This window comes from Varroa destructor, unplaced genomic scaffold, assembly GCF_002443255.2.
Source record: "Varroa destructor unplaced genomic scaffold, Vdes_3.0 BEIS01000007.1, whole genome shotgun sequence".
NCBI classification, from domain to species: Eukaryota; Metazoa; Arthropoda; class Arachnida; order Mesostigmata; family Varroidae; genus Varroa; species Varroa destructor.
Genome location: NW_019211460.1, coordinates 21257321 through 21275094, shown reverse-complemented (window position 1 = coordinate 21275094; position 17774 = coordinate 21257321). Strand labels below are relative to the sequence as shown.

Sequence of the window (17774 nt, the reverse complement as noted above, 5' to 3'; positions counted from 1 at the left end):
TGTCGCGATGGAGGTAGAAGTGAGAAGCGCGGTTCCGCATAGTGTGGTCATATGAATGGAGTGAAATCGTATCCCTTGGCTAGTCCTTTCAACCGCCCCTTTCAAAAGCCCAGTGCCTTTAGTGTTGCTCCAGCTTTTCGTTGAGGTCAAGGAAGACTTCAGAAATGGGAAGGATGAAAAGGAAGAGGATAAAAGTAGAGTTGACTGCCAAATTTCTTCCTCCAGGGAGTTTCCGCTACTGGTTTCTCAAGAGCTGGTGCAGCTGCTGCGTTAGTTACCAAATCCCTTCAGTGCTTCTTCCTGTCCACTACGTCTTTTCTTAGTAGGTGAGTAACTGAGCGAGTCTATTTCACGGCAGATTAACGCCTTGCAGCGTACATTGCGAGATGCCTGGTAACCCTGCCCATTCCTTAGAGTTCTTCTAACAGTCCTCATTTCTTGTCGAGTGGCGCCCTTTTCATCGGTAACCCTGCGATTGCGAAGATCAGAAAGACTATACACCCTCATTTTCCCACACCGACTCAGAGAGTGGATCAGCTGTCTAGTGCAATCTCTTCCTATAGCAAACCGTTACTCCTAAACAAACTGAATAGCAGGTTAGTCGGTTTCAAATGCCTTCAGCATTAAACCGCTAGCAAATGTAGCTGCAGTGTGTCTATGACTGAGTGACTGACCAACCCGTTTTGCCGTTCTGGGGGAAGAGGTATAACCACTGGGTCACTTGGTATATCAAACGCATCTTGAAGGTATATTGAACCTGGGAGCACGGTCGGGCTCATAATGAGGCGCTTGCCTGAGATGAAGACTATAATTCTATAGCAGTAGCTGCATAGCAGACTTATAGTAATACTATTAGTGTAATAGCAGGCCACTGTAGCATACAGTTGATCTCCTTGGTAATACAGGCACAGAAAGTGACGCAATTAGCCACTTGTACTGGGTAGGTGAAGCGAGGGGTCGGTTAGCGGCTACTCGCGTGGGTACTGGGTACCACGCTGGTGAGACAAGTGGGGCAAACAGACAGATTGAAGAAACACAAAACAGCGAAGAAGAGTACAGTGACCTTATTGGCATTATCCAGCAGAACGGAGTAGACCCTAATGGATCGAGTTGGTGAGAAAGAAGTACGAACGTGAATGAGTGGGTTGGGGATTATATAGAACCTTTAGGTCTCTAACACCTTGAGATCTGATTTACACTCAATAATGTCGACAGTATTTTAATAGCAGCAAATTCCCCTAAGTGACCCTATTTGTTACAACCCTATCATATCATAGTTAGCTGGAAAAGGGCAGCCAGCAACAGAACGGTGACGGATTTTTCACGTTTAATCGCTTCAATGTGCCAGTACGTTGCGTGCTTTTTCAGTGTTGATTCACGACAATGCACTGCGTGCGTCACGGCTGTTGCTAGGTCAGTGGCATAAGGCGACGCATCGAGCGTTCATCCTGCACTCGTCAATATATTATTGATACAGGCGTACGGCGTTTAGCAAAAACAGTATAAAAGCTATGGATTGTAGATCAAATAGGAACTCAGAGGAAAACTTCTCGGTTTGCGCATTCTCCAAATCTCGCTGAAGGAGCTGTTGTAAAGTTTTCTGCAGCTACTTAAAAAGCCTTTGAGAACTAGACATACATCATCGTTGTTACGGTCGTTAAGTTCCAATTAATGCGGTAAAATCTATTGTTTGATTTGCCCCCTCCTATAGTAGCATCGGTGATTTCGTACACTCCGTCGTTTCTGCTGGTCCAATGATTTCGCCTAACAAATAGAAATTCGCTGACCCGTCAGTCTGAATGGAGTAGACTGCCGACGTCTAACCAATCGTAGGTAAACAAGGTGGACTAGCTGGACGAAGTACGGTTAGCAATTGTCTATGCGGTAAGAGGGATCAGGGATTATGGACTTTTATTATTTCAGGTTTCTTGTTTGTTTGCCTTTTTCGGTCAAGTATTTCCAATGACGCGTTTTTGACGAACCTGCAAATCTGTGGTGTTCACTGCTACTAATGCTACCGACCCCATACTGTTATTACTAGAATCCGTTACTCAATCCTGAGTTTGGCAAATTTAGTATGTTGCACAATTCCACGTCGTGCATTAGGATGACTAGGACATACTGGAAGGAAGCAAGGGTGAATGCATATTATAAGACGATAGTTACTCAGAGTCTGCATTGAAACCAGTGCCATATATACGCCATTTGAGTGTGCATGAAACTCTTCACAATAAAATGAAGTTTTTATTTTACTGTGGAAAATTTCCTTTTTGAAGTTAAAAGAAACCCTTATAAGAAAGGAAGCTGTTATAACGCAGTAAGCTATTCGTTTAATTAAATTTTCCTATTTTATTTCGACGTTGCGATACCTATAAGGAGAACCTGCTAATCCGTAACATTTGTGATTATAGTAGAAAACAGTGTGTACTCTGTAGATTAGTTCTGTATTAGACAACCTTGTTATCAACAATGCGTAGGTATTAACTTGATTTGTGTTTGAGCTAAGCTCTGTGTATGCGGGTTTACGATAAATGATTCGTACCCTCGAAATTTCATTGTGAATATTTATCAATCTAAGAACTATTTTTGCTCTTTCCGAAGACATCCTACAAAAGTCTTACTACTTCTAACTGAACATTCAATTTACAGATGGCGTGTGTGATGAACAACGACGAGAGGACTGATGCAGCCGGTCGCTGAAAAGCCTGATCCAAATTGTGTCTGCAACGACAGTTGAAGTGATTCTACTGTAGACGCAATGGATAAATTTGCAATTACTTACGCGAACCTATAGGCGAACAAACCAGTAAAGCATAAAAATGGCTATTTAGGCGACATTGTATTTAAGTATACGCAAAAGCTCGGTAGCCAATGACAACGCGTAACTGCTTTTCAAGTTGGCTTATTCCTAAAGATGGCGCCATGTTACGCCATGATAAGACGACGTGTTTCCTCGGATGGGGAACGTTTAAGATGAGAGAGCGAAATAACCGATTGGAAAACTTGGCTTGGTTTAAAGTTAATTTAGTGCAGTAGAACCCGCAGCAGACACGGTGCTGACGAGTATGTCTCGGCTGCTTTTGAATGAGCTACGTGCTTCGTTTCGACATAGGCCGACTATGGACAGTCTGACCTTAAACTACCGTCGTCTCTTCTGCCTTTTTAAGACGCCACTGTGCCTTTGCTAACTATGCATTGAGTTATTCAACGCGTCCAGCTTGCTGATAAAGGCTGACCAAGCACTGAGTTAGTCAAGCTTCTGGGAAAGGAAATTCAGTTGGCTGAGGTGGTCACCCGATTGCTTACCTTCAAACCCATTTCTTCCTCTTCGTCTGGAATTGAACGACAACTTTCCAGCTGCCGCTCGTTTCAGGTCCGCTGCACTTCATATTCCTCAACAACGCTAGCATTACCACTTGCCACGTCCATATTTTCACAGCCTCTATCGCCAGCAGCACCATCCCTTTAGTCGTCAAACTTCTCAGTCGCCAGCTTTGCTGCGCCAGATGGCTCTACGAATCTAGGCCCCTAGCTATAGAGTAACTCCATAATTAAGCTTTCTTCTCGGTCAAAACGCTACCATCTAGCATGTTCTGCAGGGCTAACAACATCCTACCGGCCAGGGTACAAAGACACGGAAGGCTTCAGCTTTAAGCGGCCAACGGCTTTTTTCCATTCAGTTCACAGCTTTAGTATAACATACAGAAGTAGAGAGGGAGAAAATTCTCTTTGCATGACCTAAATATCCCGCGTGCCTCCTAACATCCCTCTGTTCATTCCTCTCTATGCAAACTGAACGCTGAACACAGTGAAATCCACTGCGTTAGATGTTGACACCAACTAGTAGACAGCTGGCAAACTCTTGTGGAAAAGTGTCGAAGCAGGGATGAAAACTGGAACCGAAAACCTGGACTAAAGACAGGATTGGGGCAGTTGTAGCAGTTCTAACCGATTTGAATAAAAGGTGTCCACAGGGGTTTATGTTAGCGAGCACACAGTCATATACACATAGGAACAAAGACTTATGGGGGCCATATCTACAGGTGTGTATGCATACATGTACAAAAGTCACTCAGAGTATTACTGCTTCATCCGCGTCTTATGTGCATATTCCCAGATAGTTCTTCTATTCCTCGTAGAACACACATTCCGAAACATTGGGGCGCTGGGATTCGCGTCAAAGGTGTCGAGTTTAGCGACGCTTGAGGGAAGCAAGGGGCCGTAGGTTAAGCTAGGCGAAGGCCGTTGCGACAAATCACTTTAACTGTCGGCTGGAGACGTCTGTGGACATGCTCAACTTGTCTACAGGTCTCTTTCCTTAGTTCCTTCTTCTCTAATTTCAACAGCTGTCTACATGTTCTTTTGGAAAATCTCCTTCTAGTACGCAAAACATATGATATACCTAGGAAACGTTATGACGCAACCAAGTCGAAACGGCCCTTATGTTATGCATTTAATGTTTTAGGGATTTTTTTCGATACAGGACGTACGCTTGTTTTTTGCGGCGCGACATAGCATTTTGTACTCACAACGAATACAAGACATTAATTCGTGATTACTCTAGATGAGGTGGTTTTTTTTTCTCTGTTTTAACGAGATCGCATTGTAAAACACAAAAATACTTGCTATTCATATAAAATCCTCAGTACAGCGGGATGTACGTTTTACCATTTCGAGTCGTAGATGAAATAACATTTTAAACTGATTGTCCTGAGTATCTCTAAGGACGAACGAGCGTAGACTAATTGATCTTCGTGTAATTTATGGGAAAATGAAAAAGTTCTGTTAAATATCTAAGTCAATGCATAAAAATAATTGTACTCGCGTGTCTCTACTGACCGACTAAGATAATTGTCTTCACTCTCACAAAAAGTTTTCAAAAATAACTTACTCGGCCGAGTAGCTAGGTAGGTTTAGCGTAGCACTGCTAAGTGTATGTCAGCTCTGAACATCGAAAGATTAGGTAAATCCGAGTTCCTTTTGCGCAGACAAGTTGAACGAATAGTGAAACATGCACAGTAAGGGTCATGGTGAGCAAATATTTGGCCGGAATTGGTGAAATGGTCCTTATGCGAAATTAAAGACATCTTTCCTTCGAACGCAATCGACCTAATTAATCTTTTATAACAACTGGTCGACCGATGTAGGTTTTGGCAGTTGACATTTCCGACATTATCCTGGCCGTCCTTCGACAACTTTTCAGGAAAAAAAGTTCCGAGTGAAAAAAGTCAGCGTGACGCTTTAGTCAAGCTGATCTGAGGTCGAAATAGCGCGATCGTGCTTCCCTATAGTTATCGAACTCTTATTTATTTATCTTTGATACTGCCACGTTCTGTTCGTCAGTTTAATCTGTCGTAGTGATTCCGTGTTCTGGTATACGCTGTGTATCAACGTCTTAGCGGTGTCGCCTACGATAGTCGGGAACTAGGTTAATATGCATCCCAGGTTAATAGTACGAAATGAAATTTTCAGCACATTTAGTATTTCACATTCCCAGTTTATATATATAGGTGTACGTATGCTTTTCATTTTTTTCAAAACAATTGCTTATACAATGGCTAGTATTGAATGATTCGGTTATCATGAGATATATAGAACACTTCAATGAGGTAAGTATGTTCCTAGTGAAAGACGACGAGTAATACTTATGAGGCTTCTTTTTAGAATTGCTCTGCTTCGTTAGCCTATTTCTTAAACACCATACAGTAAAGATAAGGGAACATTCGATCTTGGTCAAAAAATAGATATTTAGAGATAGAAAAAGACATTGCATAATAGCTACTCACTTACAGATATGCTATGTGGAACAAGTACGGCAGTCAACGTAATGTTTCAAGTTGCGTACTAATATAAAATTTAAGCACCTACAAATGTGTAACTTAAAATATTATACTACATACTAAACACATCCTTCCGATACGAATTAGTGCCGAGTTACTTTTTTCGAGTTGAATAGCAAGTTGGTTGCCAACTCCACGACATAGATTATTGTAAAGGTGTTCATATCTTTGAAAGCAGGTACATTATGAGCAACCAGTGCGATCTCGAAACTCACAGCCCCGATTAGAGAGAGAACGCTTGCCGCAGTTGAGTCACAGCAAAACACAACGTCAGTAGCTGAGAACGGTAAAAACGCCTGAATGACACGCGATCTTCAGCCCCTAGAATCCGCATAATATCAAAGTCTCATAGTTATTTTTATTAAAGGAACGCTACTGTATTGCCCGCGGGCTGATTGTCGGGGCAGAAGCCGAGCGGATAGCTCTTTTCAAGTAAAAAACAGTAGCAATCAACAATGAACGCCATTCAATGTTCTAACGAGAGAGTGGATGGGAAACAATGAACGACTAACTTCAGTTCAAATTCAAGTAGCTAGACCGCTCTGTCGAATCAGCAAAGTGTATCAGTGTCTTCAAGTACGTCTATAGGCTTGAACAGATATTGTGAGCCTTCGCTGTTGTCCTACAACGTCGGTATGACGCCATTTCTATTTCTTTGGACTCAGCAATTTCGTCGAAACGCTGCACTCGATAAAGTATCCTTACGCAATAAATCAAACATATATTTTCCGCTATTGTGAGCGTTACTCCGTCTACTAAGGTCACTAATAGTTCAAACGATTGCGCTTAGGCGAGCAGGCAGATATGTACAGTATACCGAGTTCGTGAAACTCAAGTTGAAGCGCATTCTATATCGTGCAGAGAAATTACATCACAGGTCTCGCTACATGCACGATTCGGCCCTGTCCATCTCCTGTTACTCAACCCACCCCTTTTTGCCTCTGCTTTTCTCATGTGACACCAGATAATCAATGTCGATAGAGTGCACACGCAATTGTAGCAGACTGAGCGGCGAGGCGTGCATGACAACAAAGACCATCCACCACAGTTCTTGGCTTTCGTCCCCATGTTCACGTACCTGGGCTTTTGAGATAACTCGATTTCCAGCAGTTTCTTTCGGATAAAAGCTGTACACCGCCCACATGCGTACGGTAGCTTCAGATGAAACCCTGTCGGCTCAAGCTAACGTTCATATATATACATGTTGGCGAATCTTTGGCGTTCAGCAAGCAGGAATATGGAGCTACAGAAGAACAACGAGTCTACGCTGGTTAAGTGTGTTTTGGTCTATGTGTATGCATGTTTGTTTGTCCGTCAATGTTTGTCAACGTGCATACAGGGACCATTGCGATATCTGGCAAGGCAGAGTGGCGTAGAAACACAGACCGAACGAATGCCGACTCTAAACTGACGGGTCAGGGCCTAAAGTTTTTGAGAAGCTTCGAATTAAGAAGACTTGTTGTGGCTATGTTGGGTGAGTAATACGTAATGCATCAGAAGAAGGAAGTTCGAAAGGAAACGTGCATATGCATTGATTAATGTTCCTTTGTGTAAAAATAAATCTTATTCTTACCGGCATCATTAAAGCGTGAAGGGTAGCGGGTAGTTGGTAAACGATTGTAGCCAACCGAGGTGAAAATAGTCATGCTTCAACCAAAACGTTTTCAAGTAAATTCTATCAGCTTTGCTGCTACAGGAATGGTAAAGAACGACCTAATTCAATATTTAATGAAGAAAGTATGCCTTTGTGTCTAGTTTAGGTATATTTAAGCACTGTTACTGTGGCGCGTATAGGCCTGGTTTACTTCTATGTTTCGAGTTTTACGTCCAGTATCGCCGTTAGGCATTCCGTCCGATGGCTAGGTTCCAGCATGAAACGAAGTGTGTTTATGCCCAGATTCGAAGCTAGGCCTAACTGCCGAGTTATTTCTTGCCAGCCATAGCATTACCTTTTACCCGACTATGGACTGGGTTTTGTCCTGTTTAGTTGTATACATCATTTCTAACGCCAAATGAATCTAACTGAAGGTGCTATACGTCAGTATAATATCTTCGCTCATTTTACCTATAAAAATAAAGTAACTTGCAATCCTTCTAGTTCGGAAAGAATTTGGAGTTGGAGGTATAATAGAATTACACTGTGTAGTACTCTCTGCATCACGTAGTGGCCTCGACGGTAGTGTGCTGAACTCTAGTTCAAAAAACCTTTCCTCGTGTCGGTCGTCTGCGCAAGGGAAACCCAGATATTAACTGCAGTAACTCATTCTTGGGTGGAATGACATAAATCACAATTGGCCAGTTTCAGTGTCCTACGATTGAAAATGCGATTGCTTAGTGCTACATATAGAATTTTTGGACGTCACGAAGTAGTATTTGGATTCGTATGGGAAAATACCTATAGCACGCATTGTCGTATGCTGACTCGAACAATGTTGAAATCGAACTAAACAAATATGCCTGCACCTCATAGAGTCCTGTTGTTATAGGCCGCTGGGCACGTTTTTGTAAACGTTCCTGAACTATCGCCTGAACTGATTACTTGCATTTAATGACTGAGTTTATATTCTTCTGTGGGCAGGTATTGGTTAATGATTAAGTGAGACACGTGGATACGTTCTATTCGTGTATTAAGGGTAGGGTACAATATGACTACAGAGATTCGTCAAGCTAAAACATATCTTCAGAGCCTTTTCGGCTTTGAAACTGAAAGAAACGAAGCATCCTGCAGTGGATACACATGAGGGAGACACGGCTCAACTATTCTGCGTCAAGGTAAGATGATTGTCGCCATATTAGTCGCATTGAGATGGCGTCCTTTTCGATCGAAATAGTTACTTTCTCTAGATGTGAGTGTGACATCTTAGCTCAGAGAGTATGCCTTTATTGAAAATGAATCCGAAAGAAGATGGCCAATAACGCTAGTTGATTTTCCTTTGTAGACAATATTAAAGGATCGTCAGATGACCATCGAGTCGGCTAGAGGTCAAAATTTAGGAATGCACCGAAGGATTAATGGATCTTTAAGCAGATTAACTCGCCTGTCGATATTCGCTATTGACATTGTTGTTCTACTTAAAAAGTTGATCCAAACTTCTGTGTTCACTAAACCCACTGCAGATAACTCCTTTCGTTAAAAAAAGAAAAAAAAACATGCGAAAGCCTTGAAGAACACTATATTTTACGCTAAAAAAATAATCCGAAATAACAGCCGACACAGATAGACGCCATGATGAAATTCTGAATTCATGACGTTTTTTGAATAGTACTAAACTTGTAGAAAACCTGTATTTTTTGGAGCGGGACTATAAAAATATGCACACATCTTAGCAGGCCAAATACACATTTCGCGTTTCGTGTCATATTGACATAGTAAAGATATTATTTTCAAACAGCTCCACAGGTTTAAATACTATTCTGCTCGAGTACGTAATTTAGGCCAGCTACTTTTTGTTTGCGTATGGCTCACTTAGTAGCTATACAAAATTTCATCCCGTCGAGTGAATTCATATAACGGGATAATCTAACGACTAGATTTTACAATTTCCAAATTACATTTGCCTCTCAAAGAGAACAGATATATGAGTAATACGCCGCGTACTCCAGTGCATAACTATAGCCAGTGTACCAGCTAGCTACAACTAGAAGAAAAAGCTGAGCGATAGACATTGCTAAGTGAGTCAAGATATCCCGGTAAATTTATATACACGACAGACCGCCGTGCAGAGCTGTGTTACGGAACCACAGAGTTCTCACCCACTTACGTTTTTACTCTGTTTCTCGTTAACGATATCCAGCCAACAATCTCGACGAGGCTGGCGCGGGCCGATCGTAGTTCCAGCACACGAGACGCGTTCTACCAGCAATAGAAGCGGTAACGGGGAACAGAATTGCGAGGCGATTCCGCATGCGTGATCACGCTACCGCTGTGAAGATTCATAGCCCAAGGGACGGTCGGCAATCTCATTCATTTCAGGTCTAGACAGTTAACTTAAACAAGGTCAAATCTGGACGTTGGCGTCGCAATGAGTGAATGCCGCTTGCGGAGACACGAACGCTACGAGTACCCGTTTTGTGGGGTAAATAAACTTGGTATTTTTTTTTAGTACAATGCAACTTAGGCTTGTAAGAGCTTTGATGACATCGCAAGCGTGTCCATCGCAGTACGCTGGTGGTTGAAAGACGGCACCAAAGCGATATAGATTCATGCTTCTAATAAACGTAGTATAGCTAATATAAATGCATTCTGCGTGTTCACACGGAGTGTGACGATGGACATACCGAGTTTTACTATTGAAGTCATGAAAAATATTCTCTCTAGTCGTGTCTTATTTATTAGCCTTATGGTAACATACAGTTATTATGGACTAGGTCTATTCGTGAGGCGGTGTTTCTGTGACGTGTGTCAGGTGCATGTCATAGGCGATTATGCCTGTCAGGTAAAGGCTAACCCTGCCGTAGTCCTGTTGCACTCTAATCTATTATATTATAGTATTATTATTTATTATCGTTTATTAAAGGTTTACCTTGTGATTTGGAAATGTCGGCAGAATACTGGCGTAATGTTTGGAGAGTAATCGGTCGAACGAGGAACTTCGTGCACGACGTTAAGTGGTGGAGGGGTTACGTTAAAGTTGAACGCATAATAATACCAGCCGAAGTGTTTCAAGTCATTCTGCTGAAGTTCAAAATTCATACGCACGTTAAGTAGAGCAGTTGATTTTCGACTACACTTGCTAACGTACGACGTCAAAAATGGGTTTCCAGTAGATCATGTAGTCACTGCCAATGCACTCCCCACATTACGCGATCCGAATGTTTTGGTGTACGCTACAACCCGGATAGGAAGTAAACTGAACTTCTTATTGAAGGATTGCTGCACGACAAATGTTGTTTCTGTGTACTCCGTATTTTTTTGCTTCCCCTAACCTCATCCTCGTTTTTACATAACGACGAATGTTACTTGATTCGCTTTTTTCTTTACGAGTAGCGGCGCGTCTGCGACAATATCGTTTTCGAGTTTGGCCTCCGTTCGTTATGGCGTCCGCGTACGAACCTTTTCCATACGGTAGAACTATGCCGCGAGAATAATACAAGGCGAACAAAGTCGGTCGTTCACTCACCCGTTCTACAGCGTATTACAGGCAGGCGCCAAACATCGAAAAAGAATATGTTGACTTTTTACTTTTTCCCTTGCTATACACCCTGCGTACAAGGTTATGGTATACGTGAACCGCATTCGTGGAGCAAAAAGATGGTAGGTGCGGCAGAATTCGACAACTTGCTATGTTTGTCCTTGCCTGGCGCCGCAGGCAACACTCCACCTAAAGATGATCGGCATGACATGGCCTAGGTAAGAAGAAAGCCTACGCCGCAATACGCCACGAAGCTAAGTGGCCCGCATGTGGAGACCATTCTCTGTCCTTCCTTAGGCTTCACTTCATAATTGAAGCAGTTCGATACATGGGATAAAGACCCAAGTTCGTGAAGTAAGTGAGCTATTGCCTCACATAGTAGGAATATTTACGTATTCTTGTTTTAGACGGTTTGTTCTGTTTTAGAGTGAAGTATTTATTTGATGGAGTGCACAAGCTGTTACAGTTAGTGAATTTCCTTTGGCTGTATCGGTGCCGATGTGGATCCAGTTGCCAGAAGACCAGCCTAGGTTGGCGGATACTCTCCATTCTACTGATTTTGTCGGGGAATCCGTGAGTAACGATTTTCGCTATCAATGAGAAGTTGCTTTAACGGAAATGTTCTCAGGTTTCGGCTGTTACTACTTCTATCGTAAACAGGTCACGAGCCAGTAGAAGCGCTCGTTTTAGGCTATGTAAATCGGTGTTTGAGTAGATCGGAGCGTTTTAGCGAACAGGTAGAGAATCCGATTTCTTTTGTGGTCTACGAAGCCATTGCCAAACTTCAGATACGCTGGCCTCACTTTTATTGATGTCTCGCATACGCACTTTATAAGATGAGATGCTGTTGGCATTGTGTCCAGGTTGGAGGAAGCGATTGCCCTTGATAGCGACAGTTCTCGTTAATTCGATACGCTGTGCATGGCTGATAGAGCGCTTATGAGCCGTCCGGCGACGTCTGCTATGAATGACCGATTATATATTACAAGTGTCATGCAATCGTACCTGAACTTGTTTACGTATTGAAATATGTGAGTTAAACGAAGTTGCAGTCCATCTGGCGCACCTTCCGTTTTCTTACTTCGCGGCCTCTGTTTTACGTTGGTTATTAGCCTCGAGGTTTCTGCCCTTTCCGGTACAGAATAACAGCAGAGCACACCAACAGTAATAGATATGCCTGCCTTAAATCTATAGAAACGAAACAAATATGGTAACTTCATACCCCTGGTGCATATATAGGGTGCTTCGAATTTTTGAGGGGGTAATAGCGCTTACTTTACTGCTATAAGTTGAACATTGTGCGAAGAATCAATTGTTAATTTTGACAGACATTATTTAGGATTGTTTGCCTGCAGTCGCATGATGGCCACTGCTTTTACTAAGAAACCGAGGATATCTATATGCATTTTTATCTGATACCCAGCTTAAGTCAGCTTGTTCCGGTTAGCCCGCTGAAAGTAAACAATGATAGAACGCAAAAATTACAAGCATCACATCGCTTTGCCTAGCGTATTGTCGAATTTTATTGCTAAAGACGCTTCGCGTCACAATGGACAATTTGAGAATGGCCACATAGAGAAAAAATTCTATTGTGCATTAGTCACACGTTCATCTAAACTAGCTGAAAACTCTTGTTTCAGTCAGATAGTTTTTCGCTAATATAGGCTATCAGGCTGCCAGAATCGTATAGTGAACAATTCTTCTTAAATGTTTTGAAATGCTTCAATAAAAACCAAATCTTTAGAAATGTGAGTGATTTTCTGCGCTGGTAAGCAGTAAAGCAGTTCACAAATGCCGATAAGGCAGGTTTGTACCTGGATATGGTATTACAGAGCGTAGTGCACTTATCGTCCATGATGTTTATGCGGAATAGGCTCTCAATAGATGTCGACTATCGAATCGCCTTATGTGTATATCGGCAGCTCCATGAAACTGAGCCACATCGCAATAGTATAGATTGGAAAATTCTACATCTAGAAAATCAGGTCGTGGCAATTTCGACCTGGCGATACGGCGCCCATCATAAAAGCAGTGGTAGCGAGTGTTGACATAAGAACAATTAGCGCCATTGCTAGTTAGAGCAATTAGTAGGACGTTTGACCATGGAGAGCTACATTCATAAAGTTATCAGCGAGTTTAGGCCACGAAGACAATTATTGTTTGTAGCGCGTCGGCTTCCTTTACGGCTTTTAGAACAGTACATGGCTCGATCGAGCTCTTCTGTACTAGTTTGCCTAACAAGCGAAACCATCTATGCATACGAAAGCATGCTTAGTTCACAAAAGAAACTAAGCCTAAAGATATCTATGAAATTCCATACGATATTTGTTCGAAACGCCGTCAGAATCGTTTCGCGGTAAAGTCTGCACAGGCTAACTAACGACACGCTTCGAAGCTTGAAGGTATCATTTTTACGGAAATCGCAATTTCGATTGTGAAGTGAACATGGGCCACATCGGAAAATGTAGTTCATTTGCTAAGCTTTTGGACTTCTTTATGGATCGTCGGAGAAGTTACACAATATCGATATAGCCTTGGGTGCCAGGTCGCATTACCGGGATGTTGGAAAACTAGCTACTACTGGTACTGTTTGCCTTTTCATTCTGTTCGAGCGGAATAATTATGAAAGTTGTAATTTCCGACATGAGCAAGCTTCGTTATCTAGGAACGAGACGTTGACGTTAGTTGACACATGATTCTCAACTGGATTTTATTTGTGGGTCCTAATGACATGTTTGACAATATAACGATGAAAAATATGATTGCAGTCTAACGCTTAGAAGTATCCAATACAAAGCAGGGTATTTCAAAGGTTTTTCTCTACTTTAGCAGCGTAAATTTTGGGAGAATGAAGATCTTAACAAATTACGATATCAGCTTAAGGCCACTCTGATCTCTTGTAACGGTACGCAGGAAGGTAACATTTCGAGCACACGATCTTGTTCCTCTATTGTCTAGCTAGAAAGTGTGAGGCACACAATGATGGCTTTCAATAACATTTGTCAGCACACTTATATCACTGGTCAGCTGTAAAACCTAGCAAAAATAAGGATAAATTTAATTGCCTTTACTACGGGAAAAACTCTAATTACGAATTTCTCTAGTTCTATTCCTTTTCGTGCGTGCTGTAAGGTGCAACAGCCGTAGGGGAGACAGCAAAATTGTGAGACACCTCTACCTCTAAGGTATACTTTCTCATGTAACGTCAACAGCAGAAAAGGTAGCATAGTTATGGTAGACGTTTTCACCCCTTTTAGTCGAGCTTTAGCAGCTACCGATAGGTTGCGTTCCACATCGAAGAAATGCCCCCGATAAATCACATTGGCGCCTTCCTGCTATTCGATCGGGCGGTCCAGCTGTCCGCAGCATCAACCATTTCCGCCGTCTTCACCTTGCTGCCTTCAGACCCTACGTGGTCTTCGCCTCGAACTGCTGACTTTGCCTCTGCAAATAATTATATTGTCAAGTGCAAGCAGCTACCAGTCAGTACGACTGGCACCACTGCTTTTGCTGCGTTCATCACAGAGGCATTGTACTGACAAGCAAGGCAGACTAAATGCGGCCTTCGCCAGGGCTGTATGCCGGTCGAGGTTGCTAATGAAGCGGCGATGCGCAAAAGCGCCACACCGACTGAGCGATCGTAGCGGCCAAGGGCGCCCTTGGCGGTTGCTCGCTTTCTCATCTATCTATCTATCTATCCATCCAGTCAGATCGAATGGATCGAGCAGATAGCGCCGATCCGTGATCATGGCCTCAAAATTAACTATTAGGCAGTCAAAGACCAGATCGCTTTCTTGCCCAGTCAGCTTGGGCGAGAAAGCGATCTGGATCCTTAGATTTCGCTGGCCGCCTGCCCTGACGATCATGATGCTGCTTCACCAGTGGGATTGCTTGTGATACGCCAGTCTCCGGCAAAAATCTGCTGCTCTACAACTCACGCGAAATATACCCCGCACCAGCCGGATTCCTTTAGTACAAACAGCTTCACGGCCTCACAGAGCGACCCGTTGCCCATCCGCCTTACGATCCCTTGCTTGATCGTATGGTTAATTTTTCTTATAGGCAGACCCCAGCGACAGACGCAAAGCATGGAACACAGAGGCCGGATGTGTGGTTGGATGGCTATTATGGAGTGGCGGTCGCAAAATTAGTACATTTGTCTTATCGATACTTCATTGATGGCAGTAGCTGAATTTTCCTACCCTATCATTGTAACTAACGTATCGCTATTACGTAAACTCATCTAGTGAACATTTCTTGTTATTATTAGTAGATGTCGTTGGTGTTTTCGGATTTGTGGATAAGTTCATTATCCATTTTAGATAAAGTCGTCTAGCGGTCTGAATGATAAAGACAAAACTGTGTGGAAAATGGCGCAGTGATAACCAGTGGATGGTCAGAATAAAAGTTGATGTCTTTTAGTATCATGCCGATATAGGCGATCTCGACGTATTTTTAATAGTAGTAAATATATATTTGTGGTTACATTGTATTGTGCACAATTACGAGTAAGCGAATGATTTATAAAGAGGTTCATTTAATACAGTACACTAATACAATAAAAAGGTTTAGAGAAAGAATCAGAAGTTACAAGGAAAGTTCGGCATGCAAGGTAGAGAGTGCCCAAATGGAGAACACATTTGACCCTTTGAATTTGTAAAATTTGAGAAGAGGCTTCGAGCCACTAGCAACACTACGTTGATAATAATAATAGACTACAACCGCATACGTTCCCAAGCATAAACTGTCATCTGAAGTAATATTGCTATAAGAAGATCGTAAAGTTGTAGTTCTTTTTGTACAAAATATAGGTATCGTAAGGATAAGTTGTTACGTCAAGTGATGATAGAGACTGAAAAACATTGTCACGACTCACATAACTTTAATCTATTTCAGAGTTCATATTACAAAGAACTGTCGTCGAACGAGCAAGGACGCAGCCTAAGTTGATGCCTTAGGGAACTTGCACCAGGCAAAATTTTCAGAAGAAAAATTTACTTTTTTTTTCGCATAAGAACATACTTATATTCATGGTTTTATATTTAATTTTCTAACTATTCTAGTTTGTACTGAGAGTCGCAATCAATTTCGGTATGTAAATAAAACTATTGGTTTAGACTTTGAGTGTTTTTTTAGTTGAAGAATCATTAATTACAAATAAAGCCATAGGCGAAATATAACCTCACGCACGCTCGTCTAAAATATACTACATGAAATGTAGTAAACTAATAGTGTTTGATAGATTTTTCGATATTATGCTCGACATATATGAATGCAGTATTTCTGCATTGACCTTAAAACCACGAAACCGCAAAATCGATAACAAAGTTATTTTCCATCTAGGTTTTTTTACCCCTTAGAGAGAATGTTTAATTAAGTACCAGCTCGTACTACGCATGTTCGTGAGAGGGTTATTTCTAGAAATAGCAGCGCCATTTCTCGTTTCTAATTTCTACAGACTACCGCTAGTCATGCCCAAATATTAGAAGCAGTGTCAGCAGATCTCAACCCCACATACTGACCTTTTCTAGCTTACTTCCATTTAGTTCGTTCTTATCGATGCTCCCAGCAGTTCTCTGCGGTGCCCCCATTTGACGGAGATAATTAGCAAATGCAATACCGTATCGTTCACTGCTTCTTCTTCAAATCTACCTGCAACATATCGCTGGCAGAGGAGGTGTAACTAGAGTCAGATAAACTAGTTGCGTCTGCGCTCTATTTCGGTCTAGGTCTTAAATGCGATGCTAGCGCCATCAATGCCCAATTTTCCTACGCGTCGTTTGCGCGGCACTAAATTCTGCTGTATTCTAAGCGTCAGACAAAGTTCTAGCGCCTTCTAGAAGGGCCGCCAAGGTTGGAGAGAGGGCGCTGACAGCGAGTTCCAACAAATTAGTCAAAAGGAGTTTAATCGTTAACTCCAGCAGGGCTCTCTATTTCATTTTGGCGGAGAAGACCTTGTATCTAAAAAGGTAAAGGGTCACTGACAGAGGTTTAGTATAGCTAAATATGCGAATCAATCCGATGGCTGGTTTTGGTGGGGCTAGCTTGCATAAGTCTCTACTCTGTTTGGTAAAGTGGAAAACATTTGTGCTCTGAATTGCCCCAATGATTCTACAATGATCAATTCTCGTTTAAACTCTACTAATATTTTCTCCTGAATTTCACAGAACTCGAAATTTCTTCGGTTGTTTTCCAGAGGATTTTCTTTTCAGAAATTTCACATTGTATGCAGAGCTTCAGGTTCGAGTTTCTAAATCACGGAAGGCTCATTTGCAAGAGAACATCACCTTTATGGCATATATTTGCCGAGGTAATTTTCTTATGATTATGTTGCTGTCATACATGTCCATATTTACCTGATATATACGAAGACAGAACTTGTCGGCTTAAAAGTCTCTGAACGCTTATTTTCATTAAGAGCTTTTATAGATCCTCAGTCTACTGATATCTTAACATGCAAAGATTCGTATTTAGACTTGCATTGCAGTTTTCGAAGTCTACCATATTTTCTACTCGTTTACAGACAGTTGTCGACGTGTCGTACACGATCGTGGTTACTGTGATGCCATAATGTTCTTTATCATGCTTAGAAAAAGCCTGAAAGCGTAGGGTAACGAACGGGATGATTACATCATTTGGGAGTGGCGGGAAGGTACTTGTCGCTCTTTGTTACCTGTCTCTCAATATCGTTTATTAAAAGCTATGTGTTATATTGGGAGACCTATTCGTTATCCTACAGGCACTGGCATCAGGTGTATTGAACAAACACTGGTTTGGATTTAAACTTTTATTAGTTCGGCTT

At 42.0% G+C, this 17774-nt stretch overlaps 1 protein-coding gene across 3 annotated transcripts in view; it reads left to right on the top strand.

Annotated features, from left to right (window-relative positions):
• Window positions 1–16090, top strand: part of LOC111254453 (uncharacterized) — a 175788-nt gene extending 159698 nt beyond the window's left edge. For all 3 annotated transcript variants that reach the window (XM_086974821.1, XM_086974820.1, XM_022815984.2), the window contains 4 exons: window positions 2650–7314; window positions 8419–8612; window positions 9635–9916; window positions 15869–16090. The gene's annotated coding sequence lies outside the window, so the exon portion shown is untranslated. The remainder of the gene's footprint in view (window positions 1–2649; window positions 7315–8418; window positions 8613–9634; window positions 9917–15868) is intronic.
• Window positions 16091–17774: the final 1684 nt, after the last annotated feature.